Below are 5598 nucleotides of genomic sequence, written 5' to 3' on the forward strand. Positions count from 1 at the left end.
ATTGTGATCGACTTAATAATTCTAAGGACACTAATAAGGTAAGGCAAATAGATTGGATAAGAGCTTGGAATTATGCATCGGATCCTTGAGTTCTACATTTCCTCCATATTATCTTATCACATCTTGTTTACTTGTTCTTATTAGTTTACTTGATTATTTTATGCTTTTATTAGTTGTTAGAACAAATCAAATCCTTCCTGATTATCTAGATAGTGATGCAAAATGTATAGAGAAAATAAACTTAAATGGAGAATTAATCAAAGAAACCACAGTTTCTGCGAAAAACGAAAATCATATTATCAAAGATAACTGTCGTCCCAAAACAAAAGCAACGCTATTTATAAGCGTTTAAAAAACCCTAGGAATTCAAAAGGAAATAAAACGCAAAATAGAAAATTAAAACTATACCCGAAAAAATAGTAAATTGACGTTTTCACCCTCTAAACGATGTCAGATGGCCAAAATCCGTTGTCCATCATCGCGAAAATATCGCGATGAGTTCGATTTCTAAGCTCGATTTGCATGCACCGTGCGAATTTCAAGTCATTCTGACACCGAAGGTTTCAGCCCGATTTCTACGTTCGAACTGCATAAGATAGTAGTTAATATTTGTTCGTGGTACTTAAGTTGGTACAAATTTGTCTCTGTGGAATACAATACTCTTGCTTACTAATTGATGCACTAGTCTCGTACACTTGCGGGTATTACTTGTGTAAAAATAAGTTGAGTCAGTCGTGAACTGACCTCTCCAAGTGGACGCACAGTTCTCCCATAGACCATAGCCAATGCATGCAGTCTATGCTGCCCAGCATTCCTAGAAAACCGTGCACCCCCTCGTGCAAATCAAACAGATACAGGGAGTCGGCAAGGGTCGGCGATCGCAAATATGTGGCGCCAAAAGTCTCGATGACACCCTTACAAAAATAATTTAGACACTCGCGGCCAGTCGTGTCGGCGACTAGAAGATACTCGTCGAACATGTTAGACGCTCCTAAGTAAGACAATTTCCTTAATTGCAGTCGTGCACTTTTGTAGCGGCGATAGTCTAGGCCTGCCACTAGCACCGACATGCTACTGGAAGTACCTGTAACCCGCTGACAACTTGTTAACAATGCGCAAGAAAAGTTCTCGATGTATTCTAAAACGCTGACAGAAAATCGTCGGCCCTCACCGTGGCTCCTCGGCAAAGTAGTCCGCAAACAGCTGTTCGGCAGCCCCGACGTGGTCACGAATGACTGTCTGTTGACGCCAGATCGACCGAGGGACTGCCGGCTGCAGCTCTCCTTGCGCGCGTTGTTGCAGTTTGCGCATTGTGTCCCACAAAGCTTGCGAAGTGAGCTCATCAAATGAATTCTCATAACCGGAAGCCATTTTTTAGAGAAAGTTGGGTGTGGAAGAGAGAAGAGAGAAAATTGAGTATGAAAAATGTAACGTGAGAAAGGTATTTTATAGGTGACATTAAAAAAATGGGATGGCGCAGTTGATCGGCGCGCAATAGGTGCCGATTTGGCGCCGATCGCGGTTCGGCCATGCCCGGGCGGCGGCACCCAACGTTCGCCGCCGCTTGGCTCCCCCTAATAGGCGCCGATCGCACGACGGCTAATTGGCAACCCTATTAATTGTTCTAAAACACAAGAATAGAAATATTCAATCTGTATTAGTTTTTTTTTTTCTCTAACTTTTTTTTAGTTTCAATCAATATCTTAGTTCCAACAAAATATAAGTAGTAAAATAATCTTGAAATGATCAGATGTGATCCATTCTTCTATTTAGATATGGAGTAGGTCAGTGTATTCACTTAATACATTTTTATGCTATTTTGAAGGAGAATTTCAAGCTTGACAAATACGTCTTTCATGGCGGTTAGAAAAACCAATCTTCCTTAACGAGGAAAGGGTTACAGACAAGGGGCTTATGGTAGTGAAAATAGCAACACTACTCTATCTCTCTTGTCTCTTCTCTTTCTTTAAAGAATAGTAAGTCTTATTTGCCAGGCTTGTTATTCTCCTTCGATGGCCTGAAATGGTAAGAGGCGATGATTGGTGCCTCCGAGTCTGAGTTTGAGAATGGAACAGATCTCTGATCGGTGACTCGCGGCCGACTCACTGAGTTTGTTTGTGTAGAGATTCATTCCCAATTTTTGCATCTTTCCGCAATTAGGGCTCCTGAAATTTTTTACTCTTTCTTAGCTAGTTGAAAAGGCGAATATTTTCCTAAACCCTTTGCTGAAATATTTATAATCTTTCATTTTTATGCTTTAACAAGTTATAAAAACATCGAATATTTTGTTTATGTTCTTCACCTTACTTTTGTGTTTCCACACGATGTTAGAACATGATTTCGTTAGTTTACTAGATAATTCTTCGGAAAGCTTCTCTAAGATTGTTGCAATTTTGTTCTAGTTATATTTATGCTCATATTCCATTTTTCTCTAATTCTAGGGTTTCTGAAATCCGATTTTTCCCGAAGCCCCTCCTTTCTTTATTTCGTGATTTGTTCTAATTTGTTTTGTGAGAGTAAAAAATTTGTCCTGTCCTATCAACCTTATTTTTGTCTGAGATTAGTGCAATTTTGTTCTTAGTTTTATTGAGTGCTAAAGTTCTTGAAATTTTTGTTTCATGGGTATGATTAAGGCGTCTATAGTTGTTTCTGATGTTAATTTGTTGAATTCTTACTGCAAGTTTGCTCTATGGTTTTGGTGCACGAACTACACACGTTGGTTATCTATATATGTTTTGTCCTATTTCATAAAATTAATTTAGAATATTTGGGTGTAGGTCTGTTGATAGTTGGTAAGTTAATGAGAGTTCACCATTGTGTAGGTAAATGTAGTTGATTGCTCTTCTTCATTTATATTGAATTCGAGGCTTGTGAACAGAGTCTTCAGTCATGCTTTCTAATTTCAATTTTAATGAATAGAAAAAATTCTTATTCCTTTTTTCTCCTCACATTAATGATAAGGCAAGGAGATTGGTCTTCATGTTACAGGTTTGTTGATACCTTGATAGAGAGATATGTTTATTTGGAAATGTATTAATTGGTTTTCCATGCTCAGCCCTAATTAACATTAAGTTTTGCTCATTACATTGTTCATGGTATATTTAAGCTACGCCCTACCATGAAAGTATGGCAAAACTCTTATTATTCCTTAATTTCTTGACAAGGAAATTTTGGTTATATTGTACGTGCGATTTGGCATGAGTCATGTACGCGTAGAAGCCATTGTCATGCTTATGTTCACTTGTTAATGAGTACTAACCTATTTTTAATGCCTTTTTTTCATTGACTTTCTATTTGGCATTAAATGTTTATATTTTTAACTAGATTCGGAACCAACACTACCATGCTATGATAAATATATTACGGGGTTGTTCTTGTCTACTGCATAATGTGACCCCACTACAGGAGATGTGGGTAGAGTTGTTCTTGATATGAGTTCTTTTTATATGTCTTGACACAATGCAGGTTCTCGTAGGTATGACTTTAAATTTCACACATAATTAAATGCACATGTGTACTTTTGTCTTGCGCCCCTCATGTCAAAAGAGTTTCTTTAACAATTAGCAAGCATAGGTGATAAGTGTGTGAGGCTTCTTCATGTTTGGGGAGTAGCAATGCAGACATCCTTTTGCTGGCTGAAGAAATAAGCTACTTCCACGGTAATTGCTTCATTGATCTTAATATGCTGGCTGGAGTCTGGACAAACTTAAGTGTTAGATCTGTCTGGAATCTTCTTATGGGAATTAGCTCTCATAGTGGCACTGTCTAGTTTCTACACTTGCTCTTGTTTAATGCTAGCGTTTCGTAGCTGAATGCAGATGCGATCCGAGGACTATAATGCAACAGAATTCTCAAATTATTCTTCTATCTCAGTTTTTGAGTAAGTTTTTTTTTTATATGCTAAGTTTCAGTTTTTGAGTAAGTTAAACTCTGATTGCATGCCGCTATTCAAGATATCAAAAGATAATCTCTCGGTTTAGCTGCAAATATGTGCTCCACATGGCAGAAGCCACAACTTGGTTTTATACCTCTATATATGTTATGGGGAGCTTGGTTTGTGCATACAATAGTTGCAGTTTATAATTTTGAGTTCAGTTGAAATTTTAGAGGGCCCATGTGATTTTTTCCAGTCCAAGTATTGTTGTTTCAAGTGCTAAGTGCTTTTTGATAGGTTGTTTGAATTGTAAGGGGAGTCGTAACCCTCGATTGAGCGGTGAGTCGAGTGCCTGTCTTCCTCCACTGCCGTTGCCAGAGGCCATCCCAATAGTGGCGGCAGTGGTTTATTTTTTCATCTTTGGGCCGGAAAACTCCCCTACTTAGAGCAACTCCAAGGGGGAGGATAAATGAGAAGGTAAAGCATGATAACTACCAAATTTACCTCTTTTTATGGAAAAACATTCTCCAAGGGAGAAGGTAAATGGGGAGGTATTATACCTTTTCCCATTTTGAGGAGGTATCTTTACCTCTCCATGGAAGAGAAGGTAGGAGTAAAATAGAAATAACTGATTTTGAGATTGGCGGGAGAGAGAAGCGACACAATCTGTTTTCATTTGCAGGCATTAAGCATAAATTACTTCATGATTACTTTATTCTTTTAGTTTTCATATAATTGGTAATCTTATTAGTTAAAAAATTTAAAAGATTGACTTACTTTTGTATTTACATAATCTATTTGTGATGCAATCTTTAAGTCCAACCTGTGTTCTATATTCTTTTTGTAAGCATTTCATCACAAAAGAAAGAACTGACTCTAAATGTTGATTTGCTGTTTGTTTAACACATATGATTGATTGAAATATTATCGTTGCATTCTCGTAGAATGCAATCTAGCAACTAACATTTTAAAATATAAGCATTTACCTCTTCAACATACCTTCTCCCCTTGGAATTGCTTGCTTTTTGAAAAGGTATATTGCGCCTTTTGGGAATAGTATAAATATGATATACCCTTTTCATTTACCTCCCCTTGGGGTTACTTGAAAGGTTCTCTGGTCTACGCGTGTTCAAATAGGAAATAGCAGGTTCCCTAGATCCAGCAAGTCCACCAGATCACTCGGTCTAGGAACTCGTGGGTCGCGAGGAATCCCGGTCGTCGGACACACAGAGCACTTTTTCTTTCAAAAACCCTCAACCACTTTACTAAACCTAGTATAGGGAAGTAGGGATCGATCCCACAGAGAAGGATGCGTAATACTCATGTTCAAGGATTTGGGAGTGTTTTTGGTGTTGGCTGCTGCCACGCATTTTCTTGGGTTGAGGAAAATCAAAATTATCTTGACTTGGAAACTTTTAAAAATTCTTAAACTAACAGCTAGACCTAGGAAATAAACCTACTGTGGGGACCATGTCTGAAAAAGCAAGATACGACTGAAAAGTTGGCAGAATAACTAACTCTCGTACCGACTGACAGTGACATCGTCTTCTACAACCAAAATTGCGTAAAACTTCTTAAGAAAAGCAGCATGAGCAAAATAAAAACAGAGCTACTGACTTGAAATCAAATTTATGCATAATAAACGAAGAACTTAACAGATCTGCATACCCTAGACGAAGTAAAATAGAAACCAAGAAGAAAAAAAAACAAGATCTATCGAACTA

At 37.9% G+C, this 5598-nt stretch overlaps 1 long non-coding RNA gene across 1 annotated transcript; it reads left to right on the forward strand.

Moving 5' to 3' along the window:
- The first annotated feature begins 1813 nt into the window (after window positions 1-1813).
- LOC125203908 lies at window positions 1814-4584 on the forward strand. The gene is made up of 2 exons (XR_007173464.1): window positions 1814-3880; window positions 4172-4584. It is a non-coding gene; the product is annotated as an uncharacterized LOC125203908 (long non-coding RNA).
- Window positions 4585-5598: the final 1014 nt, after the last annotated feature.

Source organism: Salvia hispanica, chromosome 2 (assembly GCF_023119035.1).
Source record: "Salvia hispanica cultivar TCC Black 2014 chromosome 2, UniMelb_Shisp_WGS_1.0, whole genome shotgun sequence".
NCBI lineage: Eukaryota > Viridiplantae > Streptophyta > Magnoliopsida > Lamiales > Lamiaceae > Salvia > Salvia hispanica.